This window comes from Nuphar pumila, chromosome 13, assembly GCF_984573655.1.
Source record: "Nuphar pumila chromosome 13, dmNupPumi1.hap1.1, whole genome shotgun sequence".
NCBI classification, from domain to species: Eukaryota; Viridiplantae; Streptophyta; class Magnoliopsida; order Nymphaeales; family Nymphaeaceae; genus Nuphar; species Nuphar pumila.
Window position 1 is genome coordinate 69,557,890 of NC_143261.1, and position 27,624 is coordinate 69,585,513.

Consider the following 27,624-nt stretch of genomic DNA (forward strand, 5'->3'; position numbering starts at 1 on the left):
GATGACCCAATCTCTTATGCCATACATGAATGTCTTTGTTTTGGACGACGTTGCAAAATTGACTCTTGGGAACTTGAAGAAAATCTACGTAGTAGAGGTCTCCTCTTCTAGAGCCTTCCCCAATCAATCTCCCAGACTGGCGATCCTGTATCCAACATTTATTAGAAGAAAATTTTATATCGCAACCATGGTCCGAGAGTTGGGAAACGGAAAGAAGATTTAGGTTAAGGTTTGGGATAAAACGAATTTTTGGAACAAAGAAGTCTTGTTTTTCAAAATTACCTATTCCTTTAATCTCAAGAGATGTACCGTCCGCGGTTGATACAAAGGATGGAAAAACACTTTTAGAAAAATTTGAAAGAGTGCAATAACTAGGGGTCATGTGAAAGGATGCCCCGGAATCTAAAAGCCAAGATGTCTTACCGGGGGAAGAGGATGACATAGCGGCTCCGGAAGTACCTCCCTTGAGAAGAGGTTGTAGGGCTTCCACGATTTGTTGAAGAGAAAGAGACTCACTTGATAAAGGGGGTCGTTCTTCAACTTGAGATGCCATAGCCGTTGCAATCAATTTCTTCCATTTAGGACACAAGGGTTTGATATGTCCGGGTTCTTTACAATGATAGCAAGTTACTTTGCTATAGTCTCTTTTGCCATACCGATCATTTCCTCCTTGACCTTGATTCTTGAAATGAGGAGGTCTATAGGTCCTCATGTTATTTCCCGGTCTTGACACGGCATTAGCCATTTCACCATCTTCTTGAGTAGAAGAAGTAACAAGAATGCTATGGTTATTTTTGCCAATCCCCATACGGGTTTCTTCACCACTTAGCTTGGTGATAACATCTTCGAGTGAGGGGGATGTGAAGGCGGAGAGAAGAGAGGACCGAACTTGTTCAAATTCGGGTCTAAGGCCATTTAAAAAATTGAAGAACCGGTCTTCTTCAAGTTGTTTGTGCCTTAATTCGATAGCCTCACCATTCCATTTAGGTTCAAGGATTGCGAGCTCGTCCCAAATAGAGGATAATTCGGCAAAGTACTCCCGAATGGTCATGTCATTTTGTTGGAGAGTCAAAGCCCTCTTTTGAAGAAAGTACTTGTGGGATAGATCTCTTGAGGTGTACATTTTCTCAAGATATACCCAAGCTTCGGAAGCCCTTTTAAATTTGATGATGTTGGCATTTATCTTGGTCTCAACGGATGAGAAAATCCAAGATAATATCTTGAAGTTCTTCATTTCCCAATCATCATGTTTCTTAGAATACTCTTCAAGGGCCTTTTGTCTTTCATCTCCTTCAAGAATCTTAATATCACCTCCTTCAACAATGGTAATTTTGGGTTCCGGTTCCGGTATGGATCCATAAACGTAACCCCAAAGCCCCTTTCCTTTAATATGGGCTTCCATATTACCGACCCAAACATGATAGTTTGAGCCATTAAGCTTAAACCCAAGAGAGAAATGAGAGTCTTTTTCGCCCATTAGAGAGGAAAGAATGCAAGAGATAGTATGTACCTTAATTACTTTTTGCGTCTTTCTTGACAAAAGAAGCTCCTAAAATATTGCTCGAAGAAGATGATCCTCTTTGATTTCAAAAAAACTTGAAGGCACGCTTCCCGAGGAATGCAAAAGAAGGCGAGTCGCAATTCTTCTTCTTCAACGAGGCTCTGATACCATGTAAAAGTATCTTCAACAAGATACTTTAGTCGATAACACAACAACCTTAAGAATAAATGTGTGAACATACACACCCAAGAACACTTGTGCACAACAAACACAACACACCGAATCACAAATGTGCACTTGCACCCATAAGTTTCATAAACACTAAAGAGGTTGGGCTACAATCCCAAATCCCTTAGAGAAATACAAGAGGAGCTGCCCATATAAATAGGGCTTGACAGAGGCCTTGGGAGGGGCTCCACATAGTCGTTGGAGCCCCTCCAACGGTCACAAATGTGACCGTTGGAGGGGTCCAACGACTAGTGGGTTGGGCCCCTCCCAATGCATGTACAATGCATTAAATGCAAAAAACAAAAATACAAAAAGAAAAAGAAAAAAGAAAATACAAAAAAAACATATTCTTGAAAAAGAATATGTGTAAAATTCCTAAACTACCCTTACTATGACTATATATATTTTATATATATAATTGGTAAATGCATATACATATATTATATATATATGTATATGTATTACCTTATATATATAAAATATATATACGAAATTACAAGTTTGATTACATAATTTAACAGAATGCACATCTATAAAATACTGACGATCTACTAAAAAGCCATGATCATTCATGTCTACTAAGACATTCTTAATCACACACACATGCTAACTCACACACTAACCAACAAATGACTTGGTATGGTTCTTGATTAGCATTATTCTTCATTTCTCCACAGTTTCAGGCTTAGTTTAGGCCTAGGGCCACCACTTAGGCTTATGGGTCTAGGCTGTAGGGCCTTGTTTTTCAATCTAGGCTGCCTAGGCGGTGCCTAAGCATCCACCTAGGCCGTGGAGACATAGTTGTCATTTTTAAATTTTGTCTAATTTCTTTCTTTCTTTTTTCTTTTTCTTCTTCCTCCCGCCCTAAAAGCTTTCTCTTTTTTTCTTCTTCTTTTATTTTTCTTTTTTACCTTTTTATTTTTTTTCTTTTCCTCCTTTCATCCCTCCGACTTCTTTTTTTTTCTTTATTTTCCTCCTCTTCTTCCTTCTTTTTTTCTTCTTTCTTCTTCTTCCTCCTCTTGCCTCTTCACTCTCTTCTTTTTTTTCCTTTATTTTTCTCCCTTTTTATCTTTTTCCTTCTTTTTTAATTTTGTTGTTTACATGTATGCATGTGTTTTTGACACACGGTTGAACACACACATATATAAAATCTTTTTTTTCAGTTATCTCTCTCTATTGTTAAAATAGTATATATATATATATATATACACTATAATGTGTGTAATTTACTTTTTGAATTAGGGGTATTTTGGTCATTTTTTCTTATAATAAAATATCCACTAGGGACTTTATGTAACCCTTTTATTTTTTTTTATTTTCTCTTTTTGTCCTTGACCAAATGGCCAAGGGCTCTTTGGTCATTAGCCAAAGAGCTGTTGGGAGGCTGCCCTCTAACCGTTGTGAGCTCCCAATGGCCTCCCCTTTGAATGAGGCTGTGTGTATAAATAGGGGTAAACCCCTCTTGTTTTCTAGAATGCTTGTATTAAGCATTTAATCGATAAGGGCTGATATTTTTTACTTTTGTGTTTTCATTATTGCCTTATTGGTTTTTGTATTGTCACATGGTAGACTTGTGCATGTGCACTTGTGTGATTATAATCTTGTAAGCCCTTACATATTTCATTCCATCTATATATATATATATATAGTGCTTTGAATAATTAGGCAAGGGGAAATGAGTATCCAAGACTTTCATAGTGCTTTGAATCCCTTATGGGATGAACTAATACTTTTTTAGCCTAAGTGTATTGCTATTGAAGATATGAAATTTAGGTAAAAACAAATGGAATAAGAGAAATTTTTTCAATTCTTGTATGGGCTTCGTCTTGAATTTTAGTAAGTTAGATCTTCTCTCCTACATAGATCTACTCCTCTTCCTCTTGAAGATGCTATTGCCAAAATTGTTCAAGAAGAAACTCATCTTGGTATGAGTAAAAATTATGATGAAGTGTTGGCAGTATCTAAACTTGGCAACCATATTAAGACCTATAAGCCTCCACACTTTGGGAGGGAAAATAACTATAGTGGTGGAAGAGAAATAATTATTTGGTGTTAAGACTCCATCATGTCATCCCGTCATTGCCTGCAACCTCTAGTCATCTTATAAAAATGATAAAATAGAAAAGGCAAGACTCATCAAGTTTGGTAGGTTAACCATAACCCAACAATAATTGCGGGCAACCAAAACATACATAACATCATCCTTATCATGGCAGATGCTTGCAATGTAACATGCAATCATAGGCAGGATATCAATAACATGCATTAACCTCAAGACATGCAAATATCCAATTACAAATGTTTGCATAATTAGGGCATGTTTTCAGTTTAGCAGAAATTAAGTTGTTCTTTGTATAAGGCCCTTGTTTTTGTTTATTACCACTCTTATTGGGTACTCGGTGGAAATCATCGAGATAGAGGAGACCAAAAGAGATGTTTATTATGCTATGTATGTTAATTTTGCCAAGCGACTTACTGAATCAGATTCCTAAGCGGGCGAAGCTTATCCAAGAGAACACCCCGTAAAGGCCACATAAGATTTTGGATGCATCTAACGCTAACTGAAGTAGTTGAAGGAATCTACTACCTAAGACAAAATTTGGTAGTTTCAGGTCTCCTACCTCCCAAGGACTAGAGACCAAGTAAGTCGTGATTCAACAATACTCTCACTTAACATTTTCTTAACAGTGGTGTTACTTGAGGTTGTACCACCTACCCTCTCTAGGGTAGATCATAAATCATGGGTTACTAGGACTTCTTTTTTACATTGTGTATATTTTACCAAGTGTGCCTAATCCCAATGGGTCATACACGTACTACCATTCTAGGTAGGTATATTGTTCATATTTCAGTATGTCCTAACCCATTGAGTGTACTCTGGTGCCTTTAACCATTGGAGAATTTCACCAATAAAGGTTAATCCATTATTTTATGTGTGCATGTATTATTTTGAAATGGTGCATTATTCACACTTATTGGGTTTTTGTTAGCCCTAGCTCATTCAAGAGCACCATATAATTAGGCCACATGTCGTACATTTAATATAACATTAAGGCACCACACAAGCTCTAATATGAGCAGTCAATAGTATATGTATACATTTTGTGCCTTATATATAACCACAAGTAATAATATCATGTGGTTTTTTGAACATTTCATGAGAGCATATAAGAACATGCTCCCTATTATATACATAATTTGGTTTTGAATCCACATCTAATTCATGATAGATCTTCTATCACACACATATTGTTTTCAAATCATAAGTATGCTTGTGATCATTTTAGATTTGTAAAATCCTATGTCACAGGGATTCGGCCATACAGGTGCCGCACCCGCGTCAACGCGACGCGATGCGGGTGCGGTCAACCCGACCCTGGGTGCGTTGACCGCACCTAGGGTCATTTTGGTCCAATTTTTTGATTTTTTTTTTTTAAATTTTCCCCTGTGAAATGGGCTGCAGAATTTAAAAAAAACATTTGCTGATAGCTGACCGCGCAGTGGGACCCGCCCCATGCTGGATTTTGATTTTGGCCTTGATAGCTTTGGTCTCTTTAGAGTTGCCTATTCTCTGACGAGGACTTCTAGATTCTTCACCTCTCCCCACCCCTTGCTGGATCCCTGCAGGTAGTGATGAGAGAATGAAAGGACGGAACAGTCGATGCCTGCTTGTTGTTGCTGCTCTTGTTTTATAAAGGGGGCACTTGTGTCCACAACATCTGACGAGCTTTGTTGGAATCCCATGCTATTCCTTCCTCCAAACAATGAATTCGCAGCGTTGGTTAACTTGGAAATGATGATCCATCTTCCTCAAAAATTAAAACCAAAATTCAAGAGCCTTTTGAAGTCTTTATCCTTCAATCATCCAGATCTTTCTTCGTCAAGGATTTTCTCTCTCCATAATAAATGATAATGGTGATGGTAGCCTTGGTGGCTATTAGTATTCACTTTTCTCCTGACGAGATGGGTGCTCTAGCCGTAGCCTGGTGTAGACCTCTCTTTTCCACATGTCAAATCCAATAAATTTCTTTTAGTTGTCATCCAGAGTCCAGACTGGAGATCTGAGATGGGTGCTCTAGCCGTAGCCTGGTGTAGACCTCTCTTTTCCACATGTCAAGTCCAATAAATTTCTTTTAGCTGTCATCCAGAGTCCAGACTGGAGATCTGTGTGCAACTGTATATAAAATGAAATTTGAAGAACCCTTGGCAGTGGCAGTGGCGGTGGAGCCGTAGGCCTCGTGAAGACTCTCTCTCCAACAAACCACATCAAACCTTTCGCTTATATTTTTTTTCGTGAAGACCAGGGAGTTTCCGACATGATTGAATCATGACAGTCAGCAGAACGCAACAGGCTGGGTCGATCAGGTTGCCAATCCTTTCGGTTCATCAATTTTGTCCCGTTGCGCCAAAGTACACAACAAGCACAACGTAGGTTACAAGTCTTCAAACAAACACACCAGCAAAAAAAACTGGTTATAAGTCCTATATATATATATATATATATATATATATATATATATATATATATATATATATATTTTTTTTTTTTTTTTTTTGCCGCACCCTCGCACCCGGGTTTTTTGGAAGTGCCGCATCCCCGCACCCGCACCCATGTGACATAGGTAAAATCGTAGGCATAGGTGTTTCCCTATTTTATACTCCCATAGTCATTTTTTGATTTAGGAAGTTCATAAGCATGCATAGGCGTTTTCCAATCAACCTAATTCGTATCATAAGCCAAGGTTGATAATTGCATAATCCTAAGCATACTACAATTGTTCTTTAAGCCAAGTTGATATGTGCCTATCCAAGAGACATAAGCAGGCATATTAACTCATTCTCTCCTTAAGCCAAAGTTAATATGTGCCTATTCAAGAGGTATAAGCATGCATTCTTTCTTTGAACCTATTTAAGAGGCATATATAAGCATATTAATTCATTCTTTCTTTAAGTCAACGTTGTCATAAACTTAAGCATGTATTATGGCAATTTAAATATCACCACTTTAAGCCAAAGACATGGTTTTAAGCATGCATAATGGCAATTTAACACATCACAACTTTATGAAAGAAGGAAACCCTAATCGACAGTGAGAGAAGAGAAGAGAAGAGAGGGAGAGAGAGATTCCAGATGAAAGGAGGGTTCAGTCCATCGTGACTGCCCTCTCATTCTATTTAAAATAAAGTGTAAAACATTAGGGTACGAAAATACCCTTTTACAAAATGTTAATTTACAATACATGAACTGGATCTGGACCCGATCCATTACATAAATGGATCGGGTCAGACATACACAATGAAGATAACAATGCCTTATTTTCAACCTCCCTCAAGTTGTGCATGGTGTTGGACCATGAACAACTTGTTCTTCAAAAACCAAAATCTATCCTTTGTTAACCCTTTAGTGAGGATATCAGCAACTTGTTCTTTAGTTGACACATACATGGGCTCAATCTCTTTGTATTCAACCTTTTTCCTAATAAAATGTTCATCTATTTCAATGTGCTTTGCTCGACTATGGTGAATGGGATTAAATGACATGTTGATGGCACTTTGATTGTCACACAGCAACAGTGACCGAGCAATCGGCTCTCCCACTTCAGTCAGAAGATGTCTTATCCATGTACCCTCGGCCGTGGCAGTGGCCATCGATCTGTATTCAGCCTCAGTGCTCGATCTAGCAACCGCCTTTTGTTTTCTACTGCTCCAGGATACCAAGTTTGGCCCAATGAAGCTGCAGTAACCGGATAATGATCGTCGTTCGTCTGGATCCCCTGCCCAATCAGCATCAGCATAAGTAACAATCTCATGGCCCCCGCCTGGATCTAATTCTTCCTGGCCTTTGTATATCAGCCCATCACCCACTGTACCCTTTAGGTAGCGAAGTATATGTTTGACTGCCTCCATATGTGACACACGAGGTTCATGCATAAACTGGGATACCTGATTAACCGAATATACTATGTCGGGTCTAGTAAAAGTCAGGTATTGCAACATGCCAACTAAACTGCGATACTTAGTGGGATCTCCATATATATCCCCTTCTTGCGAACTCAATTTCTGATGAATGACACTTGGAGTTGTTAACGGCTTACAATCTGTCATGCCTGCTCTGCCGAGAATGTCCAGCGTATATTTATGTTGAGTAAGGGTAAGTGTATCATTCTTGTTATCAACTTCTACCCCAAGAAAATATCGCAGCTCTCCCAAATCTTTCATCTTAAATCTCTGATTTAATAACTTCTTCACCTGCTCAATGTGGCTTTTACAATTCCCTGTGATGATGATATCATCTACATATATCAACAGAAGAGTAGTAACTCCTTGCTCATTGTGAATGAATAATGAGTGATCCAGAAGAGACCTAGAAAAGCCATGCCGTTGTATTTCTAGAGAAAAACTGTCGAACCAGGAACGAGAAGCTTGTTTCAAACCATAGAGTGCTCTCTTTAATTTGCATACATATTTTTTGGTGTCTTGTTCTACATACCTAGTGGGTTGTTCCATGTAGACCTCTTCTTTTAAATCCCCGTGCAGAAAAGCATTTTTTACATCCAGCTGGCTCAATGTCCATCCATGTTTAATGGCTAGACTCAACACAATACGAATAGTCCCCATCTTAACTACAGGACTAAAAGTTTCATCAAAGTCTTGGCCTTCCTCTTGTGTGAATCCCTTGGCTACAAGTCGAGCCTTGTACCTTTCGATGCTCCCATCTGGTTTATATTTTATCTTGTACACCCATTTTGACCCAACGACATTTTTGTTTAGTGGTCTAGGCACAATCTCCCATGTGCCACATTTATGTAAGGCCTCCATTTCTTCATTCATTGCTTCTACCCATCTTCTAGAGCTCGCAGCTTGATAGAACATAAGAGGCTCATCCTCTTTACTTATGGATGTCAAGAATAACTGAAAATCCATTGAAATTTTTTTATAACTTACCCACCTGTCAAGCGGATGTCGAATCCGTGAAGATCTTCTGATATCCATTTGCTACGAAACGGATGATCCAGATGGATCCGTGTTCATACAAGGAATGAATGAGGGCTCTTTCTCTCGCCGAGTGTACACAATTCCCTTATACCTTGTTGGCTCCAAGTCATATGTGACAGTTTCCTCCGTTTGAGTCTCATTGGCTGAATCCTCATGTGGCTCATTCTGACTGCAATTTTCTGGACAGTCTACTGTACCGTTGGAGAAGAGTTCTGAATTTAACCATGGGTAGTATACCTCAATGCTGGAGCTTGAGTTATCAGTATCCACCATAGTTGAATTAGTATCCCGATCAGCAAAGTTCATTTCATCGAAAATAACATTCCTTGATATTTTGACACGCTTACTCAGGGGATCATAACACCTGTACCCTTTGTAATCTTCTGCATATCCTATAAACCTGCATTTCAAAGCCTTATCTTGGAACTTGTGCCTGAGTGAGCTATCGATGTGCACATAACAAACAGACCCAAACACACGTAATTCATGATAATCAGGTTGTATGCCAAAAAGCGAGAAGTATGGTGACTTATTTTCTAAGATATTCATGGGCAAGCGATTTATCACATGAACTGTGGAGTGGAAAGCCTCAGTCCATAATGATATAGGGAGATTGCTCCCGTGCATCATGCTCATCGCAGTCTCAACAACATGTCGATGCTTCCTCTCAGCAATCCCATTTTGTTGAGGTGTATGAGGGCAAGACACTTTTCTCTTTATCCCATTATGTTGAAGAAAATTAACAAAATCACTCGAGGAGAATTCACCTCCTCCATCACACTGGAAATTAAGAATGTTGATAGAGAAATGATTTTGAACAAAAGAGTGAAATTTCTGGAACAATTCAAAAACTTCTGATTTGTGCTTCATAAAGAATATCCAAGTATAACGTGAGTAACTATCAATGAAAATAAGATAGTATTTACTGCCAGAAAAAGAAGTAATTGGAGCAGGACCCCAGACATCTGAACAAATGACTTTAAATGGCCTTGAAGCTCTTTTATTAATGGAAGCAAAAGGTAAAACATGACTCTTACATAGATGACAGTTAGAACATTTTGTATTAACGACTTCTGAACTCAGACTGGACTTAGGAATAAGATTATTCATGACAAGTTTTTCAATGAAATGACGACCACAATCGCCAAGACGACTATGTCAAAGTCTTGGCTTATTACTTTCTGAAACAGTAAATATAAAATCAGAATCAAAGACTTGACGTTGGTGAGGCTTCAAGGATGAATAGTTGGAATGAATGAAGGAAGGATCTTCTTGGAAGATGTACATGTTGCCCCATCGTTTTCCTTCAGCGAATATCCTCCTCGTGCGAAGATCCTTGACATAAACAGAAGAGGGAGTAAATTCGACTGAAGCATTAGCATCATCAACAAGTTTTGAGACAGAAACAATGTTCTTTTGAATATTAGGAGCATGGATGACACTTGGAAGTTTAAGAGAGGATTTTGACATGTGTATAATGGCATTTCCAGTATGTGAGATGGCATGATGGGATCCATCTCCTGTGACTATGCTATTTTTTCCAACATAAGGTGTAAGAGTCAAGAGCTTACCTACATCACCTGTAACATGAGTAGCTGCTCCGGAGACGACATACCAAATTCCTTTGTCATTTTGCTTCATATTTAATCCTGCCAAGGCTGCCAACAGTAACTCTTTTACTTCTCCATCCTTTTTAGTCTCTGCTTGTGGAGCTTTCCCTTTGTTTTGGGGATTAAACCAACAATTCGCTTTAATGTGCCCTTTCTTGTTGCATAGGAAGCAGGTGGGAATGGGTCGTTGTCCCTGGACATTGGGTGTTGGAAGAATGCCACGACCTCCATAGTTATTTCTCCCTTGGCCTCCTTTTCCTCGAAAAGAACTTCCTCTACCTCGACCATAACTCATTCCCATAGCCAGCACATCTTGTGTTCCGGAATTCCCATGAGAGGTTTCAGAGGAACCTTTCAGATTCATCTCATATTGCAATAATTTTGCACGAAGATCTTCAAACTTTGGAAGTTCTGGTAGACATAGTAAGGTTGTCGTCATAACATGATAGTCTGGCCCCAATCCACTCAAGGTTTGTTGTACTTTATCTTTTTCACTGACAAGACACCCAACAACCGCCAACTGATCTGTGATGCCTTTCATTTTATTCAGGTATTCCATAATAGACATGGAATCTTTCTTCAGCATTTGAAATTCTCGCTTAAGAAACATAATTCTTGCCTCAGAAATTTGGGAATATGTTTGAACTAACGTATCCCACAGTTCCTTTGCCGAACAGAAGAGCAATAAGGACCTCCTGTGAAAGAGTTGAAGTGATGTATGCCACTAGCGATTGATCTCTCTTCATCCAAGCAACATATTCTGGATTCTTGTGAAGAACAACAGATTGTTCTCCTTTATCGTCCGCCTTTTCTTGCGAAAGGAATTCTGGAGGCGGTGGGACTGATCCATCCAAGTGACCAGAGAGGTCCTGACTTTTTATAAACGGAATAATGTCTTTTCCAGGTTAAGAAATTGCAGTTATTCAATTTTTCAGAAACTAGTTGACCAAGAAAACTTGAGGACAGACATGATTGCCCGTGAGTAAATTCCATTTGATGAATATGCTTGAACTGACACTTAGGTATGAGAAAGAAAAAAAAAACTAGCAGGCAGTTCTCTTTAGAATCAACAAAAATACAAAGCAGTAGAAAAGGAAATCACAGACTGACAGTGATTAGCAGGTAGCAGGGAAACACATATTCAATGCAGGGGAAAACAGCGGGAAAAACAGCAGGAAGGAAATCACAGATCAAGAGAGGCAGATTAACAATGATTAGCAGGTAGCAGGGAAAAACACAGATTAAATTTAGGAAAAACAACAAGAAAACAACAGGAATTAAACCACGGATCGAAAGAGGATCGAATTTTCACAAAGGAAAGGGGGAACCTGATTTTATTAGACACATATTTTGTTGGTAGAAACACACTGATGAAAGAATCACAAATTGATGCTGTGATTCTTTGAGATTTACGACTGATAGGTCCAGAAGTTGGTAGAAGCACACTGATGAAAGGTCCAGAATCAGGCAGATTCACGCTGGGTATTCACGGCTGGGTATTTGATTCACACAGATTCACGGCTGATGCTGTGATTCTTTGAGATTCACGGCTGATAGGTCCAGAAGTAGGTAGAAGCACACTGATGAAAGGTCCAGAATCACGCAGATTCACGCTGGGTATTTGATTCACACAGATTCACGGCTGATGAATCTGGGCTTTCTTCAAGATTCACGGCTGATAAATCCACTCTGCTGACGCTGATGGATTCACACTGGGATTTGCTCACACAGATTCACGGCTGATGAATCTGGGCTTTCTTCACACAGATTCACGACTCACGCAGATCCACGCTAGGCTTTCTTCACGCAGACTCACACAGATCCACGCTGGGCTTTCTTCACGCAGATCCACGCCTGGCTCTGATACCATGAAAGAAGGAAACCCTAATCGACAGTGAGAGAAGAGAAGAGAGGGAGAGAGAGATTCCAGATGAAAGGAGGGTTCAGTCCATCGTGACTGCCCTCTCATTTTATTTAAAATAAAGTGTAAAACATTAGGGTACGAAAATACCCTTTTACAAAATGTTAATTTACAATACATGAACTGGATCTGGACCCGATCCATTACATAAATGGATCGGGTCATACATACACAATGAAGATAACAATGCCTTCTTTTCACTTTAAACCAAAGTTGTCATTACCTGAACCATGTATCATGGTTATTTAAACATCACAACTTTAAGCCAAAATTGTCAAAATTTGAAACATGCATAATGATAATTTAAACATCACAACTTTAAACCAAAGTTGTCATAAACTTAAGCATGTATCATGGCTATTTAAACATCACAACTTTAAGCCAAAGTTGTCAAAATTTGAAACATGCATGATGACAATTTAAACATCACAACTTTAAATCAAAGTTATCATAAGCTTAAGCATGCATCATGACTATTTAATATATTTGATATGCATAACCATTCATGCATAAGCCACACTTGATATGTTTCATCAATTAAGCCTAAGCATATAGGCATTATGCCAAAAATCAATATGCATATCCAAGCATATATTAAATCTTAAATAGAGTTGACATAATTAATCATGCATAAGCCAATTTTGATATGCATAACCAACTATGCTTAAGCATATGAGCGATTTAATGAAATCATTATGCATGTCCAAACATGCATAAGCCAAACTTGATAGGCATAATCAAGTAGGCATAAGCATATGGACCTTTAGCCAAAAATCAATATGCATATAGGCAATTTAAAATAAATTGGTATGCCTAATTAATTATGCATAAGTCTTACTTGATATGCATAATCAATTAGGCATAGGCATTTGGACATTAGGCCAAAAATCGAGATGCATATTCAAGCATGCATAAGCACATTGATAATTTAAATAAAATTGATAAGCTAACCAATCGTACATACGCCAATCTTGATATGCATAATCAATTATGCCTAAGCATATAGGCATTAAGCCAAAAAATCGATATGCACATTCAAAGATATATAAACATTAAATGAAGTTGATATGCATAATTGATCATGCATAAGCCAAACTTTACATGCATAATCATTTATGCCTAATCATATAGACATTAAGCCAAAAATTGATATGCATATCCAAGCATATAGGCAATTTTAAATAGGATTGATATGCATAATCAATCATGCTTAAGCCAATTTTGATGTGTATAATCAAATAGGCATAGTCATTTAGGCATTAAGCCAAAAATCAATATGCATATCCAAGCTTATAGGTAAATTTAAATACAATTGATATGCATAATCAATTAGGCATTGACATTAAGTCAAGAATTGATATGCATATTCAAGGATACATAAGCCCATGAAATTGTTATGCACAATTAATCATGCGTAAGCCATACTTGACATGCATAATCAAATATGCATAGGCATTAGGCCAAAAATTGATATGCATAATCATAGGCATATAATTGAATTAAATAAACTTGATAAGCATAATTAATATATATTTAAAAACATATTAAGCCAAAAAATCGATAGGGTATAATAAATAAAATTATTAGCCAAGTCAATATGGGCATAAATCCAAATCCATAGCATAGAGGCAATAAATTTAACATATATAGCATAGTCTCAGGCATCGGTGATATTTTTAAAATATCACCTATATTTTCTCCGTAAATTCAGCAAACAATAATATCATTAAAATATCACAATATTTTGAAAATGTCACTAATTTGATAATATTGTGATATTATTACGAGAATATCGCGATATTCTCATGATATCATCAATTAGTTTTATTTTTTATTTTTTTATATTTTAAATATGTTTTTCTTATTTATTTTATATTTTTTACTTATTTCATTTATTATTTATGTATTTTTTGTCTATACATGATATTCTCTTACTTGTTTTTGTTATTTTTTATATTTTTTAAGCCCCGTGATTTTCCCGAGATTTATCACCAAACCTATAATATCACGAGAAATAGCCTACCAAAATATAGCCGATACCGATATTTGTGACTGATATATAGTCATTAATATGTTAAGCCAAAAATTGATATGGCATAATACATAACATAGCCAAATCTATATGGGCATAAAGCAATAAAGCAAAGAGGACATGAAATTAACATATATAATTATTACTATGTTAAGCCAAAAATCAATGTGGCATAATAAACCCATATTAGCCAAAATCGATAAGACATAGAGGAAATGAAATTTACATACACAATCATTGACATGTTAAGCCAAAAATAGATATGGCATAATAAACATATATTAGCCAAAAATAGATATGGGCATGAATCCATAAAGCATAGAGGAAATGAAATTTATGTACATAATCATTGACATGTTAAGTCAAAAATCGATATGGCATAATAAACATATATTAGCCAAAAATCGATATGGGCATGAATCCATAAAGCATATGGGAAATGAAATCTATAATCATTAACATGTTAAGCCAAAAATAGATATGGCATAATAAACACATATTAGCCAAAATAGATAAGGGTATGAATCCATAAAGCATAGAGGAAATGAAATTTACATACATAATCATTGACACGTTAACCCAAAATTCGATATGGCATAATAAGCATATATTGGCCAAAAATCGATATGGCATAATAAACACATATTAGCCAAAATCGATATGGGCAATTGATATTCAACATTGGAATATTAAAAATGATATGGAAAGTATGCACATAACATAAGCAAAACATGCTAAGCATAGGCAATATGCATATGAGTATTGAAATAACAAAACAACTAGCATGCCTCATTTCCTACAATTACCATAGAGTATAGGATCCCCTAGTTAGAAGCTTTAGAAAAACACCACCAAAATGCTAACCTCTTCACACTTGAGCTCTCAAATTTTAAGAGCTCCTAAAGCACCCAAAGAGAGAGAGAGAGAGAGAGTCTACAAATAAGAATGACTTTTGAGATCTTTTCCTGAGATTTTTGGTTTCGTTTTACTGGCCGATAGGGGAGAGAACTGCAGAATCAAAGGGAGGCAGGCAAAGATTTCAATCACAAGGTGCAGCCTTAATATTGATCTATGTAACACAAACTCTTCTAAAAGGTCAACACACCTGTGTCTCTGCAGGTGTGACACTTGAACACGGCTTCCGTAGTGTCAGATGCAGCCAACTACACTGGGGTTCCTAAACTGGACTCAGTTAACCCTAACCAAGTCCAGTTTTATCAATACTGTATACATAAATACATATACACATGTACACACTATAAATAAATTATATATATATATATATAGGGAAATGAAAACCTCCGCAATGGAATTTTTTTGGTGTTTTTTTCAAAATTCTGACTATATAGATGTGTTCAGCATGATTGATTTATTATAAATCAACACTTGGTGTAATATCAAAAAAAAAAAAATTGGTTTGGGCCGGATCCGGATCCGACCCGGACCCGACCCGGGCCACCGCCCCTCGCTGTCATTAAAAGACAGCGAGGCAGGCGGGAGGAGGGTTACGAAACCCCCCTCACCGCCACTCGCTCTCTGTCTCTCCGTTTCCCTCTCTCGCTCGTCCACGGTCACCGACGCCGGCGACCCCCGACAGCCGCCGCCACCGACATCGGCGACCCCCCCCCTTTTCCTTCCGGCGAGCTCCTCTTCGGCGAGTTCCTCCGAAAACCCCCTGGTACGCCATCGCTTCTTCTTTCTCCTTTTTTTCCCTCTCCGTCTCTTCTCTCTCTCTCCCTCATTTCTCTGTGTGGCCACGGGAGGGGTCAAACCCCCTCCCTTTGCCCCCTTTTAGCAGGGGAGGGGCACGACACCCCTCCCTGCTCTCCGTTTCGGTAGGGGAGGGGCCGAGCCCCTCCTCCCTGTTTTTTTTGTTACGGCAGGGGAGGGGCCGAGCCCCTCCTCCTTGCCCCTTTTTATTGTACCAGCAGGGGCCATCGGCCCCTGCCTTTTTATTATGCCAGCAGGGGCCGATGGCCCTTGCCTTTTGTTATGCCAGCAGGGGCCATCGGCCCCTGCCTTTTGTTTGTGCCAGCAGGGGCCCATGGCCCCTGCCTTTTTAGTTTGTCAGCAGGGGCCATCGGCCCCTGCCTTTTTATTATGCCAGCAGGGGCCGATGGCCCTTGCCTTTTGTTATGCCAGCAGGGGCCGATGGCCCCTGCCTTTTTGTTGCCAGCAGGGGCCGATGGCCCCCTGCCCTTTGTGCGCAAGCCGATACCCTTGGCCGACAAGCCCGGGAAATCTTTGGAAGCTATATCGTGATGGGGACAGATCATTACAATTGTTGGTCTCCAACGAGGAATTCCTAGTAGCGTGAGTCATCTGTTCGCATTTGACTACACCCCTCTTTTGGCAGCTAGAGTCTTTTGATCCTGCCCCATCTTCTTTTCGAGTCAATTGGGACGGTTGGCCCCAACCCTATGTATCGGAAAAGTCGAGTCTTTGCCTTGCTTTTGCTTTTGTCAGAGTTTGCTTGTTAATATCGCATATTTGCAGCTACGACGGATCCCACTCGCGCTCCGCGACCCGAGCCGTCAATCGTGTACGTCCGCAGACGTCAGCAAGCTCGTAACCCTCCAAGGTAGGGGAAAATTGCACGGAAGACTTGGATATTTGAATTAAGTTCAATTGAACTAAAAGCGACCATTGAATATATATATATATATATATATATATATATATATATATATATATATATATATATATATGTATATATTTATACGAGTATCCACTTCACTCAAGGATGCGGTTTCGCAAATCCTTGCCCTTTACCTTGCCGTCGCGCTCTGCGCCTAGCCTCTTGCTTTTGCATACGTGTTGGTATTGCCTGGCTGTTGCAGATGACGTGCAGGTTCTTGCTCTTTGCGGATGCCTTAAGGGCATCCTCGTGGAGGATGCAAGGAGCATTTACCACTCTCCCTCTTGCGACAAGAGTTTAGTCGGGAGCGAGCGAACTTCTTAGCGGGTGTTCTGTTGAGAAACCCGTATCTCGTCTATCGAGGCCGGTATCGAGTCATGCGAGACATGTAGATACCCCGATAGCGGATGTGATTCGAGATAATCACATGCATCATGTTGGCACAAGGTACTGCTGTTTCAAAAGATAGAGTAAAGTTGATAAACTTTACATCTTTGTGAAACACTCCTGTTGAGGCTTTTATTGAGGAGCTATACCCCCTTTATCGTAGAGTACTTATAGTCGTGCACGACACGTCTAGTACTGCGATGATCGGATGAGACGGTCGTGCGACCTCGAACAACGCTAAATGCAAACTGTTGTAATCACATAAATGGCCTCACATTCGCCTTCACAGGCAAGATGCTCGAGTGGTTTAAAGACCACAGCATAGAATGGGTCGTTAGTTAAGCAACCCCTAACGCACCCGTTCGCTTCTGGTTGTCTGTCAAGGGAGAGGACAGATCGGTACAAAAACTCCAATGGACAGGTTGTTAACAACCACCCCACGGGCAAAGATCCGGCCTCCCCAGTCATTGGAGTTAGGGGAAAGGGGCTACAATAGTTAGCTTAACACTTCTGCAGAAGTTGGATGCATCCGTGGCACTGCTTTTCAGCCTCTGGGGAATCCTCTCTCGGCTAAAGCCGTCCCCTTTGGAGCGGACTCAACTAGCTATTCGGGTTATTGAAAATACATAGAATAATAGACGCCCGAACTAGTCTCAGTTGTTTCTATGTTTTGCCTGCGCGTACCCGCAGGCCAGTAATATCGGAACATAAAGTCTGTTCACTTTGGTTGCTGGTCCGTGAGATTCGTTGCACTACTGATTCGCTGCACTACTGATTCGTTGCACTACTGATTCGCTTGCACTACTGATTCGCTTGCACTACTGATTCGCTGCACTACTGATTCGTTGCACTACTGACTCGCTTGCACCACCGACTTGCTTGCACTACTGATTCGTTGCACTACTTATTCACTTGCACTACGTATTCGCTTGCACTACTTACGCGTTTGCACTGGTTATCTGCATGCATTGCTTACATGTTTAACTGCATATTTGCTTTAAACTGTGTAACTTACTGAATTAAATTACATAATTCAGATCCTTGTAGTCTCTCTTGTGCGCCTACTAGTTTTTCGTGAAACTAACCCATTCTATGGGTACAGGTGATGATTAGGTACACCACAGGCGATGGCGCGATGGCTAGATGGCTCCAAGACATTCTTCTTCCTGCTCTTAGCTCGCGTCCTGTTGTTTGGGGTTTTGTAACGGATTTTCCTTGGGAGATCCTAATTTTGTACTATTTGGAGAACTTCTTAAATGAAAGTGGCTTTTCCAAGTGTCCGCAAGTAGCATGTGTTGTGCGTTTTGGTTCTTTTAGCTAACGCGCTCAAAGTTGTCAGCTTGCCTTTCTGAAATTAATAAAAGTATAGTCTTCCGCTGATTTCGTAAATCATCTCTGAGATGAAGAGATTCCTTTTTAGTCTCTTGTTTTTTTTTTTCGAAAGGTTTGCAAGCTTGAAATTTTGGGGTGTTACAACTTGGTATCAGAGCTAAGGGAAGCAAGGATTCTTGACCATTGGGCATCCGCATCGCACTGTGAGTATACTTTTCCTCTTGCTTAGTAGGTGCTCAAGGCATTGTTAAGTTAAGTGGCTTGACGTGTTTTGTGTGTATACCAGCATTGTTGGGGTTTCATAAACTACTCATGTTAAACATGAATAGTACTTATGTTTTTGCTTGTTTTGAGTTTCCTAAAATTTCTAATTATGGGTATTCCTTGTTTACTCCAAGGATGGCAAGGAACTCGAACGAAGGGTCTGCTGACGAATGGTCAGATCAGCGGGGATTCGTGATGGATTCCCTGGGTTCCCTGGCAGCGGCTATGCGAGACCAAATTCGTTCCCAAAGGGAACCAGCGCCCGTTCCTGAGCCGATCCCGCATACCGCAGTGACGTATGAGAAATTTCTGAAGCTTGACCCCCCGACCTTCGACGGCAAGCCCGACCCAGATATGGCTGATAACTGGGTGAAGGAGGTAGAACGAGTGTACGAGGTCTTGTCAGTACCCGATGACAAGAAGACGCTTTTCGGGACCTTCAGGCTGAAGGGGAATGCCCGCAGTTGGTGGGACATGGCGCGGGGTGTGCAGTTTTCGGGAATTTCGCCCATTCCTTGGGAAGCTTTCAGGAAGGCTTTCTTGGAGAACTACTTCCCACCTCACGCAAGGGAGAAGAAGAAGGTGGAGTTCTTGGAGCTCTGCCAGGGCAATTCGAGTTTGACGGATTACATCGCCAAATTCCAGAGTTTGGAACCCTACTGCCCTAACCTGTTCGCGGATGATCGCGAGCGAGCAGGAAAGTTTGTTCGGGGGCTGAAGGAGGGACTCATGCATCGGGTCCTAACGAGCATGCCCTCGACCTTCTCTGCGGCAGTTGCTGCCGCTACCGTTCTGAGTGAAGCATGGGAGCGCACTAAGAGTGCTCAGGGCAGGAGGCCACCCGCTACGGGTGGTGAGCCGAAGACACCTTCCGGCGACTCAGGCAAACGACCGTTCCTTCCTGTAAAGAGCGAAGGAGGAAGGAAACGATATCCTCCTTCGAAGCGTCAACGGCCACAGGGCAATCCTCCAGCCAGGCAGCAGGCTGGCAGCGTATGCCCCAGATGCCAGCGATCTCACTTTGGGCAGGCGTGCCCGCTCGACACAGGCGGATGCCTGTATTGTGGCAAGATGGGCCACTACGTCCGTGATTGCCGCAAAAAGGCGGCTGATGATTCCAGGCAGACCAGCGGAGCACCTTTGCTCCCTCGGCCGCCACTGCCGCAACAGCAGTATCAGTCGCCACCACCACAGACGAGCGGTCAAAAGAGGGCGCCGGGACGTGTCTACTCAGCCAAGGCTGAGCAGTTGACCAAGGGCGACCTAGTGCAAGGTACCCTTTTTGTCGCTAACCAAGCGGCCTTTGTGCTTTTTTATTGTGGTGCCACACACTCTTTTATTTCGGTAAATTTTGCCGAGTGTTTGCACATACCTGTAAAACCCTTGCATAATACTCTTGAAGTGTATAACCCGATTGGGAAAAATACCATTTGTGCGGCCTACGTACCAGAGTTGGACGTAGTCTTAGCAGATCGGCATTTACCGGCTTGTGCTATCCTGCTAGTGATGACAGAATTTGACGTCATCCTAGGCATGGATTGGCTGCACAAGTATCTTGCCAAGATTTTCTGCCGAGATAGTAGGATTGTTTTATCTCCACCAGGAATGCCCAAGATGGAATTCAAGATCCTGAAACCCGTTCGGGCGAGCAAGTTGATTTCGTCGTTGAAGGCGCAGAGCTACCTGAGGAAGGGATGCACTGCCTTTTTGGTCAGTGCCATCCAGTCCGGGCCGACGCAAGTCCCGATGGGAGACTTGGAGATTGTTCGAGATTTCCCAGACGTCTTCCCGGAGGAACTGCCAGGCCTTCCTCCACCTCGCGAGGTGCAGTTCAGCATCGAGTTGCTGCCGGGTACTGCGCCAATTTCTAAGGCTCCATATCGGATGGCGCCAGCCGAGCTCGCAGAGCTCAAGAAGCAGTTGCAGGAGTTGATGGATCAGGGATTCATTCGCCCCAGTGTCTCGCCCTGGGGAGCTCCCGTCTTGTTCGTGAAAAAGAAGGACGGATCATTGCGGTTGTGCATCGATTATCGGATGCTTAACCAGGCGACAATAAAGAATAAGTACCCGTTGCCGCGCATCGAGGATCTGTTCGATCAGTTGCAGAGGGCCAGGATCTTCTCAAAGATCGACCTTAGATCTGGGTACCATCAACTCAGAATTAAAGGAGATGATATCTCCAAGACGGCCTTCCGGACCAGGTATGGGCATTACGAATTTACGGTTATGCCCTTTGGACTCACTAACGCTCCTGCAGCGTTCATGGATCTCATGAATAGGGTGTTCAAACCCTTTTTGGACACCTTCGTGATCGTGTTCATCGACGACATCTTGGTGTATTCAGATAGCTGGGAGCAACATCGTGAGCACTTGAGAGTTATTCTCGAAACCTTGCCAAAGGAGCGGTTGTTCGCTAAGTACTCTAAGTGCGAGTTTTGGCTCGAGGAGATCATGTTTTTGGGACATGTCATCTCCAAGGAAGGTGTGTCCGTGGATCCAGCGAAAGTTGAGGCTGTACTCAGTTGGCAGCAACCGAGGAATGTTCGTGACATTCGGAGTTTTCTTGGATTAGCTGGGTATTACCGAAGATTTATCCAGGACTTTTCTAAGATCTCTCTACCCTTGACGCAGCTCCTGAAGAAAGAAGCTAGGTTCGTGTGGGACGACATGTGTGAGAGCAGTTTTCAGAGGTTAAAGGAACGTCTTACGACTGCTCCCATTTTGGCCTTACCTTCGGGTCAAGGCGGCTTCGTGATTTACACAGACGCTTCCGGGACAGGTTTGGGTTGCGTCTTAATGCAGAACGATAGAGTGATCGCCTATGCATCGCGCCAACTTAAAATACATGAGAAGAATTACCCGACTCATGATTTGGAGTTAGCAGCGGTAGTCTTCGCATTGAAGATATGGCGGCACTATTTGTATGGGGAGCGGTTCGAGGCTTTTACAGATCATAAGAGCCTAAAATTTTTGTTCTCGCAGAAGGAGCTGAATATGAGGCAGCGACGTTGGCTGGAATTCCTCAAGGATTACGACTTTACCTTGTCCTACCACCCAGGAAAAGCGAACGTTGTGGCCGACGCTCTGAGCCGCAAGTCTCCCAGCGTTTCCGTAAATTTGTTGTTTGCGGGGTGGAAGCTGGTCGAGGATCTGATATCGTGGGAACCGTTTGTGGTCACTCCAGTTTCGATCAGTCTTTCCAGCATGGTAGCTCAGCCTGAGCTATTGTCAAAGATCTTTGTCAGTCAGAAGATCGATGCGCAGTATGATAAGTTGAAGGCTCTAGCGCAGCGGGCCGATACCCCCTTCCGACTGAGTGAGGAAGGAGGTGTATGGCGTAAGGATCGTCTCTGGGTGCCAGAAGATCCTTTTTTGAGAGATGAGATTCTCACTGAGGCCCACAAGTCCAAGTACACGATCCACCCGGGCGGCACAAAGATGTTCAAAGATTTGCAGCGCAGATATTGGTGGAACGGAATGAAGCGGGACGTAGCCGAGTACGTTTCGAAGTGCTTGACTTGCCAACAGGTTAAGATCGAGCACCAACGACCAGGCGGAGTGGTGCAGCAAATGGAGATTCCACAATGGAAGTGGGAGGACATCACGATGGACTTCATCGTCGGTTTGCCGAGGACGCGGAGGAAACACGATGCGATTTGGGTGATCGTGGATCGACTCACTAAATCGGCGCATTTCCTCCCTATACGGCTCAGTCAGTCACTGGATAGCTTGGCAGACCTCTATGTCAGGGAGATTGTGAGATTGCACGGTGTTCCTGTGTCAATCATCTCCGATCGTGACCCGAGGTTCACCTCCAGGTTTTGGGGGCAGCTGCAGTTGGCCTTGGGCACAAAGCTAAAATTCAGCACTGCCTTCCACCCTCAGACTGATGGACAATCTGAACGCACGATTCAGACTTTGGAAGACATGCTGCGAGCGTGCATGTTGGACTGGAGGGGAGAATGGGACTCTCATACTGGGTTGGCAGAATTCGCGTACAATAATAGTTACCATGCCAGTATCGGTATGGCCCCTTACGAAGCCTTGTACGGGAAGCCTTGTCGATCACCCGTTTACTGGGATGAGGTTGGTGAACGGATGCTAGATTCACCTATAGTGCTACAGCACTATACTCAGCAAGTGCAGATGATCAGGGAACGTCTGCGTACCGCGCAAAGTCGGCAGAAGTGTTACGCCGATCGTCGACGTAGAGAGCTCGTGTTCTCAACAGGAGATATGGTTTTTGTTAAGGTATCTCCTACCAAGAGCGTCTTCCGGTTCGGGAAAAAGGGAAAGCTGAGTCCGCGATTCGTCGGACCTTTTGAGGTCCTGGATCGGATCGGCGAGGCGGCTTACCGCGTTGCGCTGCCTCCTCAGTACGCTCAGATTCACAACGTCTTTCACGTATCCATGCTGAGAAGATATGTTCACGACCCATCGCACATCATTCATTATGATGATGTGGATATCCATAAGGACTTGACGTTCGAGGAAAGACCAGTAGCAATCGTTGATCGTCGAGACCAAGTGCTCAGATCGAAGACGATTTCTCTTGTAAAAGTACGTTGGCAACACCATGGAATTAGTGAATGTACATGGGAGCTTGAGTCGGATATCAGGGATAAATACCCCGACTTGTATTTTGACCAATTTATGCTATAGAAATTTCGCGGACGAAATTATTTTAAGGAGGGTAGGATGTAATATCAAAAAAAAAAAAAAAAAATTTGGTTTGGGCCGGATCCGGATCCGACCCGGACCCGACCCGGGCCACCGCCCCTCGCTGTCATTAAAAGACAGCGAGGCAGGCGGGAGGAGGGTTACGAAACCCCCCTCACCGCCACTCGCTCTCTGTCTCTCCGTTTCCCTCTCTCGCTCGTCCACGGTCACCGACGCCGGCGACCCCCGACAGCCGCCGCCACCGACATCGGCGACCCCCCCCCCCTTTTCCTTCCGGCGAGCTCCTCTTCGGCGAGTTCCTCCGAAAACCCCCTGGTACGCCATCGCTTCTTCTTTCTCCTTTTTTTCCCTCTCCGTCTCTTCTCTCTCTCTCCCTCATTTCTCTGTGTGGCCACGGGAGGGGTCAAACCCCCTCCCTTTGCCCCCTTTTAGCAGGGGAGGGGCACGACACCCCTCCCTGCTCTCCGTTTCGGTAGGGGAGGGGCCGAGCCCCTCCTCCCTGTTTTTTTTGTTACGGCAGGGGAGGGGCCGAGCCCCTCCTCCTTGCCCCTTTTTATTGTACCAGCAGGGGCCATCGGCCCCTGCCTTTTTATTATGCCAGCAGGGGCCATCGGCCCCTGCCTTTTTATTATGCCAGCAGGGGCCGATGGCCCTTGCCTTTTGTTATGCCAGCAGGGGCCATCGGCCCCTGCCTTTTGTTTGTGCCAGCAGGGGCCCATGGCCCCTGCCTTTTTAGTTTGTCAGCAGGGGCCATCGGCCCCTGCCTTTTTATTATGCCAGCAGGGGCCGATGGCCCTTGCCTTTTGTTATGCCAGCAGGGGCCGATGGCCCCTGCCTTTTTGTTGCCAGCAGGGGCCGATGGCCCCCTGCCCTTTGTGCGCAAGCCGATACCCTTGGCCGACAAGCCCGGGAAATCTTTGGAAGCTATATCGTGATGGGGACAAATCATTACAATTGTTGGTCTCCAACGAGGAATTCCTAGTAGCGTGAGTCATCTGTTCGCATTTGACTACACCCCTCTTTTGGCAGCTAGAGTCTTTTGATCCTGCCCCATCTTCTTTTCGAGTCAATTGGGACGGTTGGCCCCAACCCTATGTATCGGAAAAGTCGAGTCTTTGCCTTGCTTTTGCTTTTGTCAGAGTTTGCTTGTTAATATCGCATATTTGCAGCTACGACGGATCCCACTCGCGCTCCGCGACCCGAGCCGTCAATCGTGTACGTCCGCAGACGTCAGCAAGCTCGTAACCCTCCAAGGTAGGGGAAAATTGCACGGAAGACTTGGATATTTGAATTAAGTTCAATTGAACTAAAAGCGACCATTGAATATATATATATATATATATATATATATATATATATATATATATATATATATATATATATACGAGTATCCACTTCACTCAAGGATGCGGTTTCGCAAATCCTTGCCCTTTACCTTGCCGTCGCGCTCTGCGCCTAGCCTCTTGCTTTTGCATACGTGTTGGTATTGCCTGGCTGTTGCAGATGACGTGCAGGTTCTTGCTCTTTGCGGATGCCTTAAGGGCATCCTCGTGGAGGATGCAAGGAGCATTTACCACTCTCCCTCTTGCGACAAGAGTTTAGTCGGGAGCGAGCGAACTTCTTAGCGGGTGTTCTGTTGAGAAACCCGTATCTCGTCTATCGAGGCCGGTATCGAGTCATGCGAGACATGTAGATACCCCGATAGCGGATGTGATTCGAGATAATCACATGCATCATGTTGGCACAAGGTACTGCTGTTTCAAAAGATAGAGTAAAGTTGATAAACTTTACATCTTTGTGAAACACTCCTGTTGAGGCTTCTATTGAGGAGCTATACCCCCTTTATCGTAGAGTACTTATAGTCGTGCACGACACGTCTAGTACTGCGATGATCGGATGAGACGGTCGTGCGACCTCGAACAACGCTAAATGCAAACTGTTGTAATCACATAAATGGCCTCACATTCGCCTTCACAGGCAAGATGCTCGAGTGGTTTAAAGACCACAGCATAGAATGGGTCGTTAGTTAAGCAACCCCTAACGCACCCGTTCGCTTCTGGTTGTCTGTCAAGGGAGAGGACAGATCGGTACAAAAACTCCAATGGACAGGTTGTTAACAACCACCCCACGGGCAAAGATCCGGCCTCCCCAGTCATTGGAGTTAGGGGAAAGGGGCTACAATAGTTAGCTTAACACTTCTGCAGAAGTTGGATGCATCCGTGGCACTGCTTTTCAGCCTCTGGGGAATCCTCTCTCGGCTAAAGCCGTCCCCTTTGGAGCGGACTCAACTAGCTATTCGGGTTATTGAAAATACATAGAATAATAGACGCCCGAACTAGTCTCAGTTGTTTCTATGTTTTGCCTGCGCGTACCCGCAGGCCAGTAATATCGGAACATAAAGTCTGTTCACTTTGGTTGCTGGTCCGTGAGATTCGTTGCACTACTGATTCGCTGCACTACTGATTCGTTGCACTACTGATTCGCTTGCACTACTGATTCGCTTGCACTACTGATTCGCTGCACTACTGATTCGTTGCACTACTGACTCGCTTGCACCACCGACTTGCTTGCACTACTGATTCGTTGCACTACTTATTCACTTGCACTACGTATTCGCTTGCACTACTTACGCGTTTGCACTGGTTATCTGCATGCATTGCTTACATGTTTAACTGCATATTTGCTTTAAACTGTGTAACTTACTGAATTAAATTACATAATTCAGATCCTTGTAGTCTCTCTTGTGCGCCTACTAGTTTTTCGTGAAACTAACCCATTCTATGGGTACAGGTGATGATTAGGTACACCACAGGCGATGGCGCGATGGCTAGATGGCTCCAAGACGTTCTTCTTCCTGCTCTTAGCTCGCGTCCTGTTGTTTGGGGTTTTGTAACGGATTTTCCTTGGGAGATCCTAATTTTGTACTATTTGGAGAACTTCTTAAATGAAAGTGGCTTTTCCAAGTGTCCGCAAGTAGCATGTGTTGTGCGTTTTGGTTCTTTTAGCTAACGCGCTCAAAGTTGTCAGCTTGCCTTTCTGAAATTAATAAAAGTATAGTCTTCCGCTGATTTCGTAAATCATCTCTGAGATGAAGAGATTCCTTTTTAGTCTCTTGTTTTTTTTTTTCGAAAGGTTTGCAAGCTTGAAATTTTGGGGTGTTACACTTGGATCATGAATTTTGGATAGAAAATTTGTATTTTGAGCCTCAAAAATTTATGAAAATTGTACGTCATTGATTTTGAAACTTATAAAAACCTATCCATGCATCGGAATCAAATGCTCCAAGAACTGATTCCTATAAAAACAAGCATATAGATCAGTACGGCTAGAATTTTGGAAAAAACACCAAAAATCCAATAAACATCCATTGAGGAGGTTTGTGAGGGTTTTCCATTGTGGAGATTTTCATTTCCCTATATATATAATCACTAGAATATGAGAATTGGAAATATGAAAACTAATTGTGAACTGCTATTTTCATGGAAATTTTGTCCTTTTCTCTTGAATCTAACTGTACGGATGTAATCTACATGCTTGGATTTATAAGAACCTGCTCTTGAATTATCCGATTTTGATGCATAAACGTGATTTTTTTAAGGTTTTAAAATCAATGGCTCATAATATTCATAAATATTCAAGCATTCAAAAATCTCATTTTTTTTATCGAAAATACATGATCCAATGGTTGATTCCTAGCAAATTGACCATGCCAAGCTCATCCAGCAAAAAAAGTGTTGAAAATGACCATGTTTCTAGTTCTCATATTCTAGTTACTCTCTCTCTATATATATATATTTATATATATTATACATGCACCCCTTCACCCATGTCTTCGCACCCGCACTTATATGACATAGTTATTGAGTATTGACTGCTATAATGCCATGAAAACTAGAAAATATCCCAATTAACGTAAACAAACAGGCATTACATGCCTAAGTGTGCAGCATATGACATCTCAAACAGCGCAAAGCTAAATTACCCTTGAGCAGATAGAAATGCAGAAAGATACCTTGCAATGGGAGAACAGGTAGAA

At 42.2% G+C, this 27,624-nt stretch overlaps 1 protein-coding gene across 1 annotated transcript in view; it reads left to right on the forward strand.

Annotated features, from left to right (window-relative positions):
* The window catches only part of LOC149818629 (uncharacterized protein At1g32220, chloroplastic-like), an 86,944-nt gene that overhangs the window by 46,662 nt on the left and 12,658 nt on the right, over positions 1–27,624 (forward strand). The window lies entirely within an intron of this gene.